We start from the raw sequence: 21,161 nt of genomic DNA, 5'->3' as shown, positions 1-21,161 counted from the left end.
GTAAGACACTCTGCTGTCTGAGAAGATAAGATGGTGTTCCTCTCCATACCAGGTACAGAAGTTGGCAGCTGAATTTTACTTTACCACTGGTAATGGCACAGCATCTTCCACTGCACCAGAGGGATGGGAAATGGCTTACAAGGCTCAGGGGAGGTCATGTGGAATATAGAGCTTTGTCCTTTAACAGAGGGGGTTCGCCAAAGGGAATTCATGAGGAATGGCTGGTGGGTTGCCCCTAAAGCCCCCATCATAAGCCTCCCAAGGCAACCAACTCTGGTCTTCCAGATGTTGCTGAACAACAACTCCCACCAACCCCAGCAATGGCCAGCAATGATGTAGTTCAAAGGTTCCCCATACCTGCCTTAAATGTACTGCCTTGGGTGACAGAGACATACATTGGCACCAGTAGGAATGTTTATAAATGAATCTCCTTAAGTAAGGGCTGCACCACCTATTTCACAGGGAGGGGCTGCTTTTTTTGAAATTTCCATCAAAATATTACATCACAGGCAATACTTTAAAAGACAGCATTTTCTGACAAACACTTTGGCATGTTAAACTAAACTGATACAATATCTGCATGAGGGCTCTAATCACAACAGGAATAAACATACTGCAGTGAGTTCTAAATCATCTAGCTTTAACAACTGCAATATGAAGACAGTATAATTAGGCTTCCCTGCCTTGAAGCTGGCATCAGAATCTAGGAGTTACTCCAATTCATACAATGCAGCCCTCTCCACCTTGGGTCCTTCAATCACACATTCCTTCATGCCTGACAAGCTGGCTGGAAATGATGGGAGTTGGACTCCAAGAAAACCTGGGAGCCCAAAGTTGGGGAAAGCTGATGAGGTGAGTACTGCTAGACCAGGGGTCTGCAACCTGCGGCTCCGGAGCCGCATGTGGCTCTTTTACACCTTTTCTGCGGCTCCGGAGCGGATACGAGGGGAGGAGGCATCCGAGCCATGCACTGCCTGAGCCATGCGGCGGCGCCCGCCACGCCCGCCAGACACTCACGCTGTGCCCACCGCCGCCGGAGCAACACAACTGTGGCGGCGCGCTGTGCGCCTGCGCCCCGCACGGCGCCCGCCGGAGTCCACAACTCCGCTGCGCGCGTGTGCTGTGCAAAAAGGACGCAAGGTGACGTTAGCAGCCCGGGGAGCGTGGCCGGTCTGCAGCCAATAGGCTCACGGGGGCGGGGGCGGAGTTATTTATTTTTTAAAATGGGCGCGCTTCTTCCCGCCCAGCAGCAGAAAAGGTTTGCGGGCTCGGAGCACGTGTTTGCTGCTGCTGCTGCTGCTCCTGCCTGTGGCCTCCTGCCGGCCTGGTCAGGAGATTGAGGTAGATGTATTAATCAATGGGTTGATTCAATATGAGGAAATTTTATAAGTTCACTTGATGGGAGCAACACACATGAAACCATACAGGTGTCCTAATAAGGGAGTCAGAGTTTTGCCCATTCCCAGTAATCAAGGCAGCCCAAACTCATAAGGCTGTGGTTGTTGGTGCCCATTCCCAGTACAGTAATCAAGGCAGCCCAAACTCATAAGGCAGTGGTTGCTGGTGCCCATTCCCAGTAATCAAGGCAGCCCAAACTCAAAGTTATTTTTATAATGACGAGGATGACATTGGGCCCTCATTATTAATTATTATTTACATCAGGCACTGATTATGATTTATGGTACACTGGGGCCCTGATTAATTTTCTATGGCATTTTGGGGCATTGATTATTGGGCATAGCAAATTTTGCTATGGGGCCCTCTGATTTCTAATTACGTCCCTGTTTTGCGGCTCCCAGTTTATTTTTTTTTCTTCGGAAACGGGTCCAAGTGGCTCTTTTTGTCTTAAAGGTTGCAGACCCCTGTGCTAGACAATGCAGAAGAGTTTGTGGAGAACTCACCTCTGCAAACCAATGCTCAAGATACTGTAACATGCAGCCTGGCTCTCAACATTTAATCCTCAGGCTAAGTAAAGTCCAATATTATGCAAGATAACTTTAGAAGCCAGGCAGCTTAGATTTCATGAGTTTTAGTCCCAATTTAACACATACTGAACAGTAGGACACATTTTCCATATTAAGAATTATGTGATTTCCATAAAGACAATATGTCTGGCCTGCTAGAAGTGAACCGAATTCTTGGGGTGCATTCAGATGTGGGTTTTATTGCATTAGTTTCCCTGGTTATAATGCTAGCACTTCTGTCTTGGTTTCTAATATTCTTTTTATATTGCATTACCTGTTGCATTCTGGAACTGTGGCTTTTTGATCAATATACATCACACGCAAAGAGTGAGGTTTGAAATTGGTTCAAAATAGTCTGCCATAAATGGTTGTTCTTATATAAAAATTGTAACAAAATGAACACATCATTCAAACTACATCTGTCTATTTTATGGAGCTTTATCAACACTAAGGTAAAAGGTAAATGAGCCCTGGATGGTTAGGTCCAGTCAAAGGTGACTATGGGGTTGCGGCACTCATCTTGCTTTCAGGCAGAAGGAGCCAACATTTGTCCACAGATAAGCTTTCCGGGTCATGTGGCCAGCATGACTAAACTAAACCACTTCTGGCGCAACGAGGCGCTGTGTTTGAAGACATCGAGTGCACAGAAACACTGTTTGCCTTCCCGCTGCAGCACTACCTATTTATCTATTTGGTGTGCTTTCGAACTGCTAGGTTGGCAGGAGCTGGGACAGAGCAATGGGAGCTCACCCCGTTGTGCTGATTCAAACCGACAACCTTCCGATCAGCAAGCCCAAGAGGCTCAGTGGTTTACACCACAGAATCCCCCACGTCCTGCACTAAGGTAAAAGGTAAATGACCCCAAAGGTACCCACAAACTACAGTTCAGCCCAGCCACATCTTGACATCAGCCTCATGGGCCAATGTGGGAGGTTGGCAGTGGTAAATAGATGTGCAGACTAGAGGTTCCCCATGGCTATACTACAAAGCCAGATATGTGCTCCTGGCCTACTCTGCTTGCCAGCTCAGTGAACTAGATGCAAGTGCTCTCATATAATGCAGTATACCTTAGGGATGCATTGTCCAAAATTCAAGGCTAGACATGGCACAACTGCCAGCTAACTTGACCATTATTAGTTCCTTCAACTTGACAAACCCAGATTCTCTCTGAATCAGGTTGCACTTCACCACTTGCACCTTATAATAGGGATTCAATTTTTTTGCATATATCATGTAACTTACAGTGACTTCTTCCAGGTCTAAACAGTTACCATTCAAAGCACAATCAATACCTAGTGGCAACAAAAGTGTTAAATATAGCAACAAGTCCAGAGAAGTTATTTTTGCTTGTTGAAGCACATCACAAGCTCAGTTCATGGGTGTAACTCAACACTTGATACCTCTGAACTAATTTGTTTGTGCTTAACGTTTTGTTTTGCTCTGATCGGTACATGTATTGTATTGATAAATTGTGTGGCTGAGACCCCCACACATGCTTGGTAGGATGGGATGTTTGACTAACAGCAGGTCTTGAAAGAAAATTTGGGAACTGGGATTGGAGAGGGTGGAGAGAGAACCAAGAGAATAAAAACTTTAAAACTGCAAACATGTTTTCAAGTACCTGCCAACAAAATCTCTAATTGCAACTGGTGGCATCACAGGTTGAAAGGGTGGTTTCCCAAGACCTTAATTTACCACAAGGTCACTTTGGGCAGACACTCTCACTATCCTTTACACAGTGTTTTCTTGTGTCATTATTGATCAGGCCATAGCTCAGTAGTAAGATAACATGGTTTGCATCCTGAGCTCAATCCCTGGTGCCTCCTGGTGTGGCAGAGAAAGACTCCAGTCTGAAATCCCACAGAGCTGTTCCCAGTTAGTGTAAACCAAGATAAAGAACTTGTGGACATCCAGGTGGTGTTGAGCTACTTTCTATCATCTCTGACTATTGGCCATGCTGGCTAGGGCTGATGGCAGCTGGACTCCCAACACCATCTGATGGTCACTTAGATGTTTCCATATCACCTAACTACAGTATATTAAGACTGCAGTAACATGGCAATAAGGACCAGTGGCAATGGGACCTTTCCACAGTCTATAAAATGGCAACAACTTATTTCCTAGCAGAGTCTCCAAACAAGTATAAGCAAACAGCAGGGAAATATTAATAACAGGAATGGAAAGTGTTACATAGGACTATGTTTTTTCTAACAACAGCAGCAGCAGCCATAATCAAGCAACAAGATCAGATACATCCACTCCCTTTTCATAGCCTTTGCTTAATCTACATAGCAGATATTTGATCTCAACTTTTGAGGCCAAAGTGGTTGCGAAATCAGAAACATTAAACCCCCTTTAAGGAAGGCTTTGTGAAAAACTGCAGGTCCTCTGTGTTCATTTGAGTTAAGTTTTAAAAAGGCAAAAGAAGTGCAGAAAGATAGACTCACTCAAGACGCAGGTAAATACACTAGTAAAGACAGGTCAAGAACAAGAAAAGGCAAGCACCAGAAACCAGAGTGAAGAAAGCTGTTGTAAACGGCTCAAAGCACAGAATTAACAACATCGCACACCTTTATGTTACAAGAAAGAATAGACACAGCAGCAAGATGAAGTAGTAGATCCATAAGGGTGCAGATGGAGTGGGAAAGGGGGAGGAGAGAAATCCTTAGAAAGGAAAATTGCTGCTGGAGACAAGTTCAGATGCATTATTTTGTGCAAACACATGAAGCTGCTTTATCTCCAGTCATATCAGAACACTGGTCCATTTTGCTCAGTACTGTCAACCCTGACTGGCAGGAGTTCTCCAAAGTCTCAGGCAAAGGCCTCATCCAAGTCCACCTGGAACCCTCTTAAACTGGAGACCCTGGGGATTGATTGCGGGACCTTTTGCATGCAAAGCAGATGAGCAGGGGCAAAAGTGGCATTCATCATTCATTAAGTAAATGCAATCCCTTATCCAAGGACGATGATTAAGCATCTACCTCTGCTAGTAAAAAGGAATGCTCAGTTATTCCTTAAGCTGTGTTTGCAATGTTCAGGACACAGTTGGAAGGAGGTTTGTTTCCTTGTAGCTATGGTGCTGTTGTGCCATCTGACGGAAGGTGTCATGATCTGTCACTGAAACATCTTTGAGTGTTGCCCACACATGCCAAATATGAGAGCCACGTTCGGGGTCTACATCAGTCACACACAGAAACAAGGCACCCAAAGACAGAAAATATGAACGCGGCTGGCACTTTTCACTCTCACGCCCTTGAACCACGTTTTCAAGCTTGTGTGCACACAAATGTCTGCTCCACCTGCTATCACCCTTGCATTCCCCCCCTTTAACATAGCACTCTTATTGTTTCTCCCTTCCTAATAAGGAATGAAAAATCGTTCTTTTCCAGGAAATATGAACACCATATGGATGGCCCTTGTGGTCTCTTCCAACTCTATGATTCTATGATTCTATTCTATTCTATGGTTCATTGGGGGCAAGGGTGAATTTAATATAAAAACACACACCACTGAATCAGATATTAGGGCAAGGTTTTTATATCACACAAAGCACACACAAAACCACAAACTGCAGCAAATTCAAGACAATTACATGTTCTGAGGAAACAGCTGGGATATTTTCTTTCTGTATCTTTCGCTACTTCGAGTCCACATGCACGATCATCTTTAGCATAGGAGCCAACTCCTGGGGCCGTGGGGGCTTCAGCCCCCACAATAAAATATTGGCCCCCCCTCAAGTTGATGGGCATTGCCATTCAAGGATGTGCATGCACCATTTGATTGATTATGTGGGGCAGGGCTTACCTGGGCCCCCACAACATTTTATTCAAGTTGGCACCCCTGATCTTTAAGAGGCAGTTAGGAAAGTGACCAATACCCTTTAATTTTGTTTCAGTTTGGAATGGGTAGTTGCAAATATCCAGGGGCCAAATGAAGGTACAATGGTACCTCGGGTTAAAAACGCTTCGGGTTACAGACTCCGCTAATCCGGAAGTAGTACCTCGGGTTAAGAACTTTACTTCAGGATGAGAACAGAAATCGCACAGCGGCAGCAGGAGGCCCCATTAGCTAAAGGGGTACCTCAGGTTAAGAACAGTTTCAAGGTTAAGAATGGACCTCCAGAATGAATTAAGTTCTTAACCAGAGATACCACTGTACACCAGTCGCTTCCTGCCAACCATTTTTTTAGAAAATTGGGAGTCCCCCTTAACCATGGTTTAAAGTTATATCTGCAAAGATGTTAACCATAGTTCATGCTGCCCATGGTTCATCTCTTAACTAGAGATTGAAAGTGAAGCTTGGACATGGTTTGCAAAGAGATGTTGTTTTGGTAGAACAGCCGTCATCTTGTTGCCCCTGCAGAAGGCAGTCATCAACCAAAACATTTTGGAGAAGTCATTGTTTCACAAGGACTAGTACAATGGATAATGATATATATATTTCAGGATTGTTTTGAGGCTTTGCCTCTTCTTTTGTTTCCTCAGACAGTCACACCTTTCCCCAATGAACCATCAAGAACAGCTTGACACTGCAGGTTTCAAAGCTCACCGATATTGCAGTGAATTTTTTACGTCCAAAATATTTAGATGACCACTTAACATCCACAGTTCTTGGGAATGAGGTTAAAGGTTAAAAAAGAAAGGGAAAATAGAAAAAGAAACAAAATCCTTCCATGCCCCCTCAGTTTCTTACTGCTACAATTTAATTCTGGTGAGCAACATTTACAGAAGATATTCTGTAACTATTAGTTCAACCTATTCTTTTAGAAAACATCAGGAGGTTCGGACATAAAATGTCAGAAACAGATAAAGTTAGGAGTGAGTTGGCCCAGAAACAAAACCCTTTCATTGGATCAACACTATTGGGGGCAAGGGTAGCAAGCTTTTGGGTTATACAGAACTGTTCCGTAGGTAAGGTCTTGCAACCTGATGCTGAGCCTTTCCCCAGCAATTTGAGACTAACCATATAAGGAAAGGATAATATTTCCAGCCAGATTGTCACCCAGTTCTAGACACAGGATTGAATTTCTGCTGGGTGGGTCAAGCCGAAACTGACAGGAATCTACCAGGGTGAAGGAAGTGGTCAATGGGTTTGTCACTTGACAGTGCTATAGTTGCCATCTTGATCTCAGCAGTGAACACAAATTGCTATAGGAACCACTGCTACTCTTCCCTCTGTACACCAGCTATGCTGCAGTCCGAGATAGAGAGATTAGTAGCTTCTGCTCAATGTCTCTTTCCTGGTGTTTGGCAACTTCCTGCTGATGAGTCTGCAAGAGCTACTGTGCCAAGAAGTTATCCTGTTGCTTCACTAACACAACCATATGAGACACATACAGTACATCCAAAAGAAGTAGTAGTAGCAGCTGGTCAGTTTCTATATAGTTCTATATACTTAATTCAATCCTTTCTGCACTCAATATTTTCATCTAAATAGGGCACTGATTCTGTTTTATATTGTGCAGTTTAAAAAAATAACCACCCTTCATGAAGTGTTAGAGCAAATTAATCACTATTAATATTTTATCACTTATGACCACTGATTTGACATGTTGAATGCCCTTCACTTTGAATGCACATATTCAAAGGGTTGGCTGGCAGGACATATGTACATATACTGTACAGATATACATATATAGGTAATGGTAAAGGACCCCTGGACAACTAAGTCCAGTCAAAGGCACCTATGTGGTGTAGTGCTCATCTCGCTTTAGGCCAATGGAGCCAGTGTTTGTCTACAGACAGCTTTCCAGGTCATGTGGCCAGCATGACTAAACTGCTTCTGGCACAACAGAACACTGTGACGGAAGTCAAAGCGCACAGAAATGCTGTTTACCTTCCCGCCTCAGTGGTACCTATTTACTGTATTTACTTGCACTGGCATGCTTTCAAACTGCTAGGTTGGCAGGAGCTGGGACAGAGCAACGAGAGCTCACCCTGTTGCGGGAAATTCAAACCGCCAACCTTCTGATTGGCAAGTCCAGGAGGCTCTGTGGTTTAGACCACAGCGCCACCCACATCTCTATACATATACATATGTACACACATACACAAAAGCCAGGCCACCAGAACTAGTAAACACAGAAAATCAGAAGATCCAACATATTATCTACACTCGCCTGGGCAAAAGCAGCTGGCAGGGCCAGGCAGAGAAAAACTGTGAAACAGCTGGGAAATACAAGGCACTTTTGAGCATGCTGCAATGTAATCCAGAATAATGCTACACGCTTGCAGGCACACACACCATGAAGAAGGAGCTGGAAGCAGCCAAACACAAGCCTGGCGCATGGACTGCAGCTGCCCTTTATTTCAGACCTAAACACAAGTGGATACAAGTGGGGCTTGCAAAACTAAGTTGACTTCATCTAAAGTATCTGAATTCCTTATGAATTCCGTCTTCCTGAATACCAGCATCTGAATTTTTATTTACCTAGAATAACTAGAAGTATCTGAGAAGTGGCAGAGCTTATAAGGGTGTGTGTGTGTGTGTGTGTGTGTGTTTGTGTGTGTGTGTGTGTGTGTGTGTGTAAGGCGTGCTTTGCATTGTTTTAAGGTTCCAAATGAAAAGACTGGCATGTCCAGCTGAAACTGTGAGCTACATACCAATAGCCATGATGACACAAAGTGTTATACTTGAGGCAGACAAACCCAAGTTCAACTCTTCAATTTCTACCTCTTAGCCCAGGAAGGTGGGATAAGATGCAATCCATCAAATAAACAGTGCAAAGTATCGGGACTAGGGAAGCCTTGGAAATGGTCAGCATGTGTTGCATAAGAACATAGGGAGCTGTTTTATACCAAATCGCACAACGGGTCCACCAACACTGACTGGCAGTCGCTCTCCAGGTTTCCTGACAAGGAGAATCCCCACGCATACATGGAGATGCTGGGGATTGAATCAAGGACCACCTATGTGCAAGGCTCTGCCACTGAACTGCTAAGCTGCAGCCCTTCCCTTTGTAAACTGCAGGTACTATAGATTAATCCTGAACTGAAGTAGGCCATCTCCGATAGATTTAGGGCTTGTCCAAGCCAAAGCAGGACATCTCTGAAGTGGCCCCAGCTGAAGCAGGGAGTTCCAAAGCAGTTTCAGAGGTTTTTGTTGTTGTTTAGTCGTTTAGTCGTGTCCGACTCTTTTTTAAAAAAACAAACTTTATTTGGAATTATTTAAATTACACACACTCACAAACATACACATACACGTATAACGTTAAAGTGAAAGAGAACAAAACTGAAATAATAAAAAAGGAAAAAAAGAAAGACCTTATATTCGAAAACAATCACTTAAACAAAGTAAGAATAATAACATAACATAATCCAAATAATATTTGTGAAGTATCCAAATCATAATTATAACAAAAATTCTAACGTAAGAATCTTAATCATCAAACAGAAGATTTAAAATAGAAGCAAATAAGGAATAAACAAATCAAATTTCTCTTCAGACAGTCATTCATACTCAACCCCCTAATTTTATGGACTCTAGTCCAATTCATCTTAACCATTAGATCTGTTAAAAAAGGCTTAAATACCCTCCCCCTTACCCTCCACCCTGGTGACTTCCAGTCATTCCTGTATGTTGATTATATTTCTTTATTCTGATGCATACTTAGTGCAATTTTCTCCTGCCCTTTAATTTCCTTGCCCTTCATATCTCTGCCTCAAGATTCGACTCTTCGTGACCCCATGGACCATAGCACGCCAGGCACTCCTGTCTTGCACTGCCTCCCGCAGTTTGGTCAAACTCATGTTCGTAGCTTCGAGAACACTGTCCAACCATCTTGTCCTCTGTCGTCCCCTTCTCCTAGTGCCCTCAATCTTTCCCAACATCAGGGTCTTTTCCAAGGATTCTTCTCTTCTTCAGAGGTTTGTTTTTTCCAAAAAATAAAAAAATGCTGGCGTCTGCAAAAATTGGAAATCCCCATGCTTGCCACATTTGGAAAACATTAGGTTAATGGGGAAAGAAAGTGACTTGACAAATCTAGCTTCTAACAAGTGTGATTGATTTTACCAGGGGTCTCAAATCTTCAGTGATTTGGGGAAGGGATGTTGAACTAATGCATCACCCTGTTCTGGTTTGTGCTTTTTGCTAGTTCTGTTAAGCAGTGTTTGCTTGGAAAATACCGGGCATTCAAGCCCTCCTGCATCTCTGTCACATGTCCACATATCCACTCCTGCCAAATGAGCTTTGCACCTAGTTTCTGTAAGTCTGGAGTCTTTTACTGTGTCAACTGAGTAGGAATACTGAAGCTGTATTTTCATTCAGCATAACTCCATAGTTCATGCACCCATCCTTCTGAAAATATGAAAATAAATTCCCAAGGGGCAACTCTACAAAGTATTTTTCTTTCTTTTCTTTCCCCCCAGAAAACCACAAGGAGAGAAGTGAAGGCCTTTTTCATTCCCACCCTCAAATATCAATTTAAGAATGATCAGTACACAAACCCCTAGAACCATTTGTCTGCAATTTGGCAGGTTTCTTACTTACGGTAGACTTACCTCTGCAATGTATGCTATTCTTATACCATTTGCCCATGAAACAACAACGAGATTAAATGAATCATTTTTTAACTGTCCCCCAACTCTAAATGCTACCCTTTTGAAAAACAATTAAAGCTACCCTTCTGAAGTTTTGCAGGATTCATCTCACCAGAAGGGGCTGCTATATCTTAAAATTTAATCTAATTATGGAAAGAAAGAAAGAAAGAAAGAAAGAAAGAAAGAAAGAAAGAAAGAAAGAAAGAAAGGTTTTTTAAACAACAACAACAACAACAACACCACTATAATTATGAATGGGGAATGCAAAAAGCTTATTCTTAATAATTTGGATTCAGCTTTGACCCAAAGTGAAATTAGACACCCACCCAATCAGTTCAGCACAAATCTGGTGTTTTCTAAAGTACCAAATCAGGCCCCAAACCAAATCTTGCTGTCAGTGCACATCCCTAGTTGTAACATGTAAGGAGGGTTACTGAAAAATGGCATCAAGATCAAAATAGCTTTTGGTTAACAAGATAAACCCCACAGTTGGGGGGGAAATGTTTTGCGGGGTCAACCAAGGCATCACAAATGTGACCCAGATACAAATAACAAATGACATTCATCAACATTTATATTTGAATTTGAAATGTGTATGTTTCACTTGATTCCTTGCCGTTTCTGGCCAACAATGAAAATTGTTTCACCATTCCTTGGTGCAATTCATTGTACAGCATCTTTGTAGTCCTTCTTCCCTCCCTAAGGATGAAGCCTCGACTTTCATTCCATTCCCCTCTTATCAAGGATTTTTCAAAATTTAGAAGCAGATATGATTTTACTGTACTAAGATACTGAACTACATTTCAACTTAAATCCACATAGAGGTGCTATAGCTGATATGGCACTCTTAAGAAATGCAGAGGAACAATCCACAATATCTAAGAACTTATCCTATCCCAGCACACAATAAGCCAAATAATTTACAATGTTGCCTTTGTGCATTAAAGGCTTGGGGAGAAAGAGATAACTGATGCCCCTTTTAAAACAAACAAAAAAGAACAGCATGTACATACTTTTAAAAATTAAATTCTTATGAAATGCGCTTTCCTGCTAAACAATATAAAAACAATCCGACAGACCCCTCTCAATCCACATCACATATGAACGATAACGTTTTCTTATTAAGATTTGGAAGGTTTAAAAACAGCTTCCAGCAAAACATCTGTTGCACAATAATTGTGATAAGAGGGAGCAGAAATATCCAGGGAGATTAGGACGAAGGCCACCTTTTTCGTTTGGAAAAATGTGTCCAGTTTGAGTTGCAACCCTGCTGGAGTAACGCCACCTTCTACACAAAAGATTTCAGCAGAGTGTTTTGTGCTGCTTATTCTATCACAGTTGCCCCAGCAAAAATAAAATAATAATAATTTAGCATTATCTAGAGGAGGGCACCTTTCCCTCTAATGATATTACTCCAGGAGCAGACACTCACATGGTTCAGAAGGAAGAGGATTTGCATTATAAAAGCTACATTAAGCACTACGAAGCCCTTGAAATACTGGTTGCCACACCTCTAAAAATGATAATATGCAGCCAGAAAATGTGCAGAAAACAGACTAGAGGAAGTCCCCTATGTGAAAATCTTATCATGTTTGGGACTCTTTAGTTTTTAGGGGGGAAGGTGCGTAAGAAGGTACATGATAGAGGTTTATAAGATTATGCCTAGCATGGATAAAGAGAAGTTTTTCCTCCCCTTTCTTATAATACTGGGATTCAGGAAGTACTTCTTTTCACAGCACATACTGTAGTTAAACTATGGAATTTGTACCCCAAGGTGTAGTGATGGATGGCTGTAACAATGGGATGAGACAAATTCATATGTGGCTTCTAGTCATGACGGACACACGTTGCCACCAGAATGCAAGTGGGAGAGAATTACTGCAGTCAAGTCCTGCTTGTGGGCCTCTGGTTGGCCACCATGCAAACAGAAAACTAGACAAAATGTGCCCTTGGTCTGATGCAGCAGACACAGCCCTTCTTTAAGGCCACTTTTAAAAAATAAAAAGGAAAGCGTCATCATACAGATTGCTTGAAAGATGAAATCATTTCTGCATCCCTTTTTGAATTGCTTCACCGGATTGTGCCGTTGCAGCTATCTAACTTAGTATCCTGTTTCCAACATTGGCCTGTCAGTTTCTAGAAGCCCAGAAGCACAACATGAAACCAATGGCCTTCCCTTATTTGTCTCCAACCTTTAATCCTCAACATTGTATTGCCTCTGAACATGTCACATCTGAGATTACCTCTCAGATGCCAGATCAGAAAAAGTTGTGTTTTAAGTCCTGGAGGCATGGTTTACCAACTATAATTAAACAAATGTAATTAAAAGTATATTTCCATATATACACTTCTGGTACAGCACAAGCAAGAGTAATTACTCCAGGGTAAAAGAAATTATGAATATTTTAAAGCTGAAGGAAAACTAGGGTGGGGATAGAGAAAAAAGGAACAGTTTGAGAAAAATAACGACACCTGCATTTGCATGGAAAGATGTTGCTTCTTAAGTTAGGAACAAAAAGCCTGTGACACTCCAGATGTTGTTGAACTCTAACCTTCATCAGCTAAAGCCAGCATGGCCAAGGGTCAAGGATGATGAGAGCCCAAGTCCAACAACATCTGGACGGTCACATCTTGATGCTCAGTTTCTAAAAGTCTGAAATCCTATGTACACTTACTTTGGAGTAAGTCCCACTGAAGTCAGTGTGACTTACTTCTAAGTAGATATTCATAGGTTTGAGCTGCAAATGATTTTGAACAATTCAATCTTCACCTGGGTCTAAACTTGGCACTACAGCAATTGTAGAAGTTCGAACTTCCTATTGTAAAGAGAACTGAAGAATTAAAAACAAACAGGATGTTAACAAGGGAGAGAACAATAACCCAACGCCCAGTTCAGCTCCATCCACAGCTAAATTCTAGCACCAATGTGTGAAATGAAGCAATCAGGAAGTGTCCACACAGCCTCCAGAGATGAAATATGAAACAACTGAAATTTGCACAAGATGCAAATCAACTTCACAAGTTGTAGCAATGCATAAAAAAGGTATTTAGAAAAGCTCCTGTGTTCCTGAATTTCATTTTCCATCATCCTGCCTTCAGGCAACTGATTATACCCTTGTTACTATCAAAACAGTAATCAACATTAACAAAATGCCAAGTTACATAACAACTTGAAGAGGAGCACACAAATGTGCCTATCTAACCAAGTGTTTTACTTTTAGGAAATGTTTGCTAGTGCTGCAAGCCTTAACTGATTAATCAGTGCAACCAATTTTCATAAAAGTTGTAACCTGAGACCACACTGTAGGTTTCTCCCTTCCCTCCAGTTTCCAGAAAGGAGGTGTGAACAGAAAGGAGCTGTGAACTGATTCCCATAAAGCCATGGGCTCTCAATGATGACCAGAGAAATGACAAGGAGCCAAACTGCAATTGCTCTTACACCACTGAAAGCAAGGTGAGGGGAAAGCTGAAACTGCAACCCAGCCTCTGACAGGTCCCCACTGAAGTCTCCAAGATCTTGCAAGGGTTTATTCCTGATTGTACCACCCATGTGCCAGATTCAAACAACTGGGGCATGCAGGAAGCCAATGCAGAGCACGCGTGGGGAACATCTGTGGTCCTCATCTTAATTTCACACAGGTGAGAGGAGGCCCAAAGGAAAAAGAGAAGAGGAAGGGGGAAATGGAAGCAAGAGCCAAAACCAACACTGTCAAAGGTGGGAGAAAGCCCTCTGCATGTAATGAGCTCAGACCTTAGGGAAGAATTCTCTGTCCTTCCCTTGGCAGGAAGGAAGGAAGAGCTCTGATCCCACCAGCATGCAGTGCCCCAAATTAGGCCCAAGGGAATGCTGCCCATGACAGAAAAGATTCCTCAACCTTGATGAGTAAGCATTATAAGATAGGAGGCGTTGTCCTCTGCATCCTGCAAAGAGCAGACCCTGGCAGGGATGCAACAGACGGTTGTCTTAGTGGCTGTACCCATGTTCTGGTAGTCTCTTCCAAGGGAAGCCCATCTTGCCTCCTTCCACCTGGCCTTTCAGCAGCAGGTGAAAATCTTGTTCAGCCAAGTCTTTGACCTGGTGAAGTGGTTATTATTAAACAGCCCGGTGATCTGATCAGATGAAATTTAATAATAATAAATGGTTTTATTCTGTTCTGCAATGCATAATAAACAATAATTGTTTAAAACATATTGACCGCCTTTGCATTTTTCACCCATAAGAGCCTGGTGAGGTTATGATGATCTCCTAGTGTTTGTTCAACTAGCTGCTGTTTTTATCTACAGTATATATGTTGATAGTTTCATTATTATTGAATTTTGTTTGGAATTGGATGTTGTATTGCTGCTAGCCGCTTTGGAAAAGCAAGGCATGAAATGTAAACAGAATACATACAGATGGCTTTGCTTTGGGGAGAAAGGGTTTTTGCCTGCAGAACTTGGGGGGGGGGGCTTTCAAAGAAATCTGTACACATTTTATGTAATTTCCTGCTTTGAGCTGTTCAGGTTCAGGCAGGCCACATATCAACAAAACAACGGGGCAAGCAGGGTCTCTGGGCCTTGGATCTCTTGAAGAACCTGCTGCAAGTCAAGTTGTACAGATCAGTCACCTCCCTACAAACACCAGTAGTGATGAAAAGATTCCAAGGAAGAGAATCTTTCCTTTTATATTGTATCAAAAGTTATTTTCTTCCGTAGTGAAGTGACGTACATTCTAGATGTTACTGGACTCCAATTCCCGTAAACACCAACCTACATGATAGATGGCAGGAAAAGATAATGGGGGTTATGGTACTGCAACATCTGGGGGGGGGCACATGGTTCTTACCCCGTTGCAGAGTTACCACCACTGATGTATCATCATAGTAAGGTAGATAATCTGGAAGTCTCTGGTTCAAACCTACATATCTTTTCTCTCAGCTCCAGTGCCCCCGCCTCCTACACAGCAGGGAGATAGTACAGTACAGTACTTGCTTTAAAGACTTTGTGTAAGAATGGTGGTTTCTCATTATTGTAAACATTATGATTGTTCATTCATTTATACCCTTTCCTTTTACAAAAAAAGATGGCTTGCATACAACCACTGGAATACAAAACAGCATAAAAGATTACAAGCTGACGTACTATGTGCATTTTCAAGTTTCCCAAACTCAACTGTCAATACTTTTTATCTCAATTATTTTCCACCTTTCTTCCAAGGTGAAACTCGAGGCACCATGTACAGGCAGTCTTCTATTCAGGCACGGGCCACACCTAGACCACCTCAACTCCAGCAAAACAGCTGCATTATGTGCCTTTATATTCATTTATTGTATGAATTTCTTAGACTACGCCCTGCTGCTACATGGTCCAGAGATCACAGAGTAGGGGTTTGAGTTGTTGTTTTTAAATGTCCAACAATCAGTGAAATTAAGTGCCCCCTCCACTCCAAGAGCTGCCTTGAGAATGTTGTCAAGGCTAACAGTACAGTCCTATACATGTCTACTCAGAACCAGGTGTCACTGAGTTTAGAGGGGTTTACTTCCAGGTAAGTAGGATTATAGCTCTAGCCACATAAGACCCATGTCTTACAGAGTCAAATCTTCAACACCTGATGGAAATCATTTTAGCCCTTTTAGGTTGGTCAAGTCAAAGCTTGGAAAGATGACCTGTCCAATCAACAGAGATAATATTTACTGCCATAGCATTAGGCAACAGGCATGGCAGGGGGAGGGAGAGTCTTCTGAAAACATTGCTCACACCAGGAGGAGCCATTTTTTTATAAAAAAAAAAAGGCTGGAAGCAGTGCCCTAGTCTTAGAGGAAGAATGCAGCTGGAAGGAAAATGACACCCAGGTATATGAATCAAGTTGCAATAAACAGGGCCATCCTTTATCTCAACCCTCCACCATGTAGGCTTGTCCTAATGAAAACACTGTAAGCTAAATCTAATGCCAGGGGGGGGGGAGTTGATCAGAGATGAAAATATACAAACCAGTCAAACTAATATACAGACCTCATATGTATGTCTATAGCAAGTCAGACATTGTTGGGTTGAGAGACCCAGAAGCAAAGTTGCTGCAAGAGTTAAGAACAGGCATCCCCAAACTTCAGCCCTCCAGATGTTTTGAACTACAATTCCCATCTTCCCCGACCACTGGTCCTGTTAGCTAGGGGTCTTGGGAGTTGTAGGCCAAAACATCTGGAGGGCCACAGTTTGTGAATGCCTGGTTAAGAACATCATTTGCAAGGAGAAGTGTCTCCAGAATCTCCTCCTGGGATGAAATGCAGAGATACCTCTCTTTCAACTTCCAGAGGAATATGAATTATATTCCAGAATAAAACATTTGGCTGTCAATACTATACCGCTGTTCTGTTGTTATGGCTTATGCTATTTTAATTTATTGGTGCATTTCAGAATTCTAAGGCATTTTCAGCTATTTATTTGCAGTTGAGCCACCTTGATTATTAGGAAAGCAGGTTGAAAAAACAACATTTAAAATAAAGTGTTGGTCAAGGGAATGAACTCCAGGTCAGTAGGAGCAACACTGGGAAAATTTTCATCATCCTTTGACTGGTTTAGAATTCAGCAACCAAGTTGCTCACCAGGGCAAGACGGTTTAAGCATATAATACCAACCCCCGCCGCCAATTAGTTTCTGGGCCCAATTCAAAGTGCTGGTTTTGACCTAAAAAGCCTTAAATGGCTTGGGTACACAATACCTCAAGGACTGCCTCTCCCCATATGAACCAACCGGACCCTGTGACCATCATCTGAGGCCCTTTCATGTGCCTCCTCCATGAGAGGTCTGGAGGGTGGCAACGCAAGAATATGCTTTTTCTGTGGTGGCTCCCCACTTGTGGAATTCTCTTTCCATGGAGGCTCTCCTGGCACCTTCATTGCATATTTTTAGGTGCCAGGCAACAACATTCTTCTTTTCCTGGGCCTTTGCCTAATTAAACAATCTTTGGCCTTTCAAACTGTTATGAGTTTTTGTGGTTTTGTATTGTAAACCACCCTGTGATCCCCAGATGAAGTATAGATTTTTTTAAAAAATAAAATAAAAAAGTAAGTAAAACAGGGATGGGAAACCTGTGGCCTTGCAAAGGACATTGGACTACAACTCCCATAAACTCCAGCCAGCATGGGCCAGCTAGTCAGGGATGACTGCTGAAATGCAACTTCTGGAGAGTATCAGATCCCTGCCCCCTTCACATAAAGTGGGGGCTGCCAATGCTTTGGGGGGGGGGCTGTGCACACAAATACAAACCACAGACTCTGTCATAGGCACTGCACACCCTCTGTAGCTGAACGCACACCAAAACCTGTTCTGTTGGCTACAAGAGAAATGCTTATTTAAAACCTAACTTCAGTGAGGGAAGGGCAGTGGAGTGGACCCTACAAGCACCAGGGAAGGCCCTTGTGGGAACATGTGCTTTATATTATAAGGCATTTGCCATGAATTTTACTGACAACCCCAACATTTTGCACAATAATCATGTGCGGCCCGGTTTGCAAATTATGCAAAATGAGAATCAAGTGTTTTTCATGGTCTGCCCTCTTCCCAATAGCTACCTGGGTATTTTCAAATCCCGCTATTTTAAAATACCCATCTCCAGCCACACAAGGCTAGCAGATCATGTAGAATTTCAACCTAGCCTTCTTCCAAAGTTATTTTTTATAATCTGCAGAGAGGGTTGGTTTTTCCCCTTGCCTCCCTGGTTTCAGCTATGCAATTCCAGTACCGGCAGCCTGAAAGGATGCAGTCCAAAAAAAGCTTTACTGCTTGGTTCATTCTAAATGTATATAAATTAGCCAATTAGAGCGAAGCTCATGTTCCAATAGGAGATGCCTCACCATATTTGAGTGCCCTTTAACCATTATAGAAGCGGAGGGAGAAAAATACCAAACCGAGGGATGAACTTTGTGGTTAGGGGGTGAAGACATCAATCAGGAAATTTGGCTTGAAGCAACACTTAAATCTAGGAGACAGTGCAAGCCTACGCTTGTCATTTCAGGAGCAAGTCTCACTGACCTCAATAGGGCTGATTCCCAGTAAGTCGATCAGGGATTGCAGCCTAAATGAGCAGAACTCCCTATACTTTGTCCTGCCAACAGTGAAGGAAAATTAATGCAAAACTAATCAAAGGATTATTTACCACAAAAAAACTAGTTCCATCAATTGAAGTACAGTAGTCTTCCCAAGTTCCCCCTCCTTCTACTGCTCAATTCTCTGCATTAAAGTTTTTTTTAAAAATCGCCAGCTAGAGGCAAACTCTAGAAAACAGTAACTTTGACAAGCACTGAGATCACACAGTGATCCAACAAAGTGGCCTCAGAAAAGAAACATTTCAGATCTAGAACCCACCCACCTTTCACATCAGCTACAACTCCCTTTTACAGCTGCTGCAGCCTGCAGAAGGTCTTGAGAGAAGCAATTAGTCCTGAACTAAGACAAGACATTCAAAGACAGCAGGAAAGTAATCGAGCAATTCAACACAGTCATGCAGGAGGTGACCCTGGACCCGCTCTCCAGATCCCCTTCCAGAAAGGGAGACTTACTCAGCTTAGAGATTCGCGGAAGCAAGAAAAGCCTTTGTAACCCTCGCGAAGCCCCAAGTGGAAATACAGTACAGTATGAGCAGATCCTTTCAATACCTTTCTGAGCCACACTCGCCAGGTAGCGGAAGGACCCTGTGCACTAGCAGCGAAAAGCTCTGAACCTCTCCTATCCAGAACAGAAGTGGATGTCGGGAGTTTCCCTGAAAGAGACGTTCTTCGAAGCAACTTGGCGTCCAGAAGAAAGACTTTTGTTTGCACACCCAGCTGTCAACTATAAGCAGGCGTTGCTGTTACTCGGGTTAACGAGGGGGAGGGAAGCCCGCTGCGAAAACAATTACGCAGCTGCTTCATGAGGACTGGCGCCTTCAGAAGCCACGTTTACTCCAGAGCTGTTTCTCTCGCAGGGCTCTCGCCGCCTCGGAAGCGGAGCCGGCTGCTTGGGAGAGAGCAGCTTCGCTTCCAGCCCAGGGTCTCCCCCAGCCCGAGGGCTCTCGACGGCAGCTGGCGAGGTTACACAAGAAGGCACAGCCTGAAGCCTCTGCCGCCCCCCCCCCCGCCCCGCTTCGGCGCTGCCTTCTCAATGGACGTTTGTAGCCGAGCAGCTTCTGAGGCGAGCCGCTTCCCGTCCTTGCCGAGAGAGCCTGCCGGCTGGTTGGCTGTATTGTTGCGAAGGGAAGGGAAAGGCCAAGACCTTTCGCTCCTCTTTCCCCCTACCAACCCGCCCTCGCTCCCTCTTGTCCCCTCAGAAGGGTTCGTCCCCAACCTGCCCCCCGTTTGTCTCTCCCCCCCCCTGCCGCCGCAGAGTCACTGTTTCGCTCCTCGCGTCGCCGGCGGCAGGCAAACGCTGGGCGGGGGTCGCTCGCAGCCCGCCTTCCTTACCTCGGGGCTTGCGGGGCGCCGCCGCCGAGGCGCCCACCACCTGCCTCTCCTCAGCTCCCGGGAGCGGCTGGCCGAAGGAAAGGCAAGAGCGCAGAAGTTCCCAACAAAGGAGAGAAAGTTCGCCGCCTTCTGCTGCTGCCGCTAAGCGGGCAAGGAGAGCGAGCAGCTGGCGGGGGGCGGGGAGGGCGCGCGGGCGCCCAATGAGAAAGTTCGGCTCGTGCGAGAGCCGCTGCCGGTCGGGCCTGGCTTGGCTTGAGGGGAGGTTGCTGCTGCCTCGGCGGACGGCCGCCAGCGATAGCAAACCCCACGTCTGTCTGAGGGCGCCTGCACGGGAAGGCGCGGGCTGGAATGGCTTCTGGCTGGGACGGAAGGGGAGGGCTGTGGGTGGGGGAGCCGCCCTCCGCGCCGCCGGCGACACAAGTCGGGGTGTGGGGGGCGAGCGCCGAGGCCGAATCTCTCCCTCGCGCCGGGGGCGAGCTGCACGGAGGCGGAAGCTCCCAGGTGTGGCCAGGGTTAGGGCTCATTACAATATTCGCCTTAGGCAGAGCTCAGCTCCTTGGCCGAGTTTGGTTCTAAACAGCGACGAGAGCACGTTAGAGCATACACGGAGTGCCTTTCCCTCAGGCACCATTAGCGCAATTGCCAGGGCTGGGCATTGTTTGGTTTCGATTTAATTTCCATGTTGGCTTAAGTCAAGAACTCTGCAGCGGTTTGCCTTTCCTCATTCAGGGAGAGCCCAAGTTTCTGACGCCTCAGGGCCTGGGGAGAGGAAACTTTCGCGCAGAAACCTCGTTGCTGTTCAGCTCAGAAAGGCCAGGGAGGAAAAGGCGATTCCATGCAAACCACGATTTCTGTCTTCCTTTTATTTTGCTTCAGAATGCAGCTGCTTGGGTGCTGACAGGAGTGAAGGGAGACATGCTTGCAGGGCCGGCTCTAAGGCAAGGCTGGGTGGCGCAATGCGCCAGGGCGCCGCCGCCAGGGGGGCGCCGTGCTGCTGTGCCCGCCAGACAGCCGCACTGCAAAACCGGGGGGGGGCGGGGCGCCGGAGGGATCTTCGCACCACGATGCCAGGGCGCCAGATACGCTTAAGACAGCCCTGCATGCTTGTGACACTCTTTTCACATCAGTCCAGTTGGTAGTAGCAGTTTGTTTCCAGGCTCAGCTGAACATGCTGTTAAAGGTAAAGATAAAGGGACCCCTGACCATTAGGTCCAGTTGTGACCAACTCTGGGGTTGCGGCGCTC

The 21,161-nt window shown here is 44.4% G+C and overlaps 1 protein-coding gene across 21 annotated transcripts in view; it reads right to left on the bottom strand.

The window, feature by feature from the left end:
- SVIL (supervillin) overlaps window positions 1–20,233 on the bottom strand; it is a 154,089-nt gene extending 133,856 nt beyond the window's left edge. For 15 of the 21 annotated variants that reach the window (XM_088653374.1, XM_088653381.1, XM_088653389.1 and 12 more), the window contains exon 1: window positions 19,918–20,233. The gene's annotated coding sequence lies outside the window, so the exon portion shown is untranslated. Of the gene's footprint in view, window positions 1–19,134; window positions 19,672–19,917 lie in introns of those variants that run through there. The other 6 variants (XM_060280866.2, XM_088653413.1, XM_088653410.1 and 3 more) reach the window with 4 other exon arrangements.
- Between the last annotated feature and the right edge of the window lie 928 nt (window positions 20,234–21,161).

Source organism: Zootoca vivipara, chromosome 11, assembly GCF_965207765.1.
Source record: "Zootoca vivipara chromosome 11, rZooViv2.hap1.1, whole genome shotgun sequence".
Taxonomy (NCBI): Eukaryota; Metazoa; Chordata; class Lepidosauria; order Squamata; family Lacertidae; genus Zootoca; species Zootoca vivipara.
This window is presented reverse-complemented; position numbering and strand designations above follow the sequence as displayed.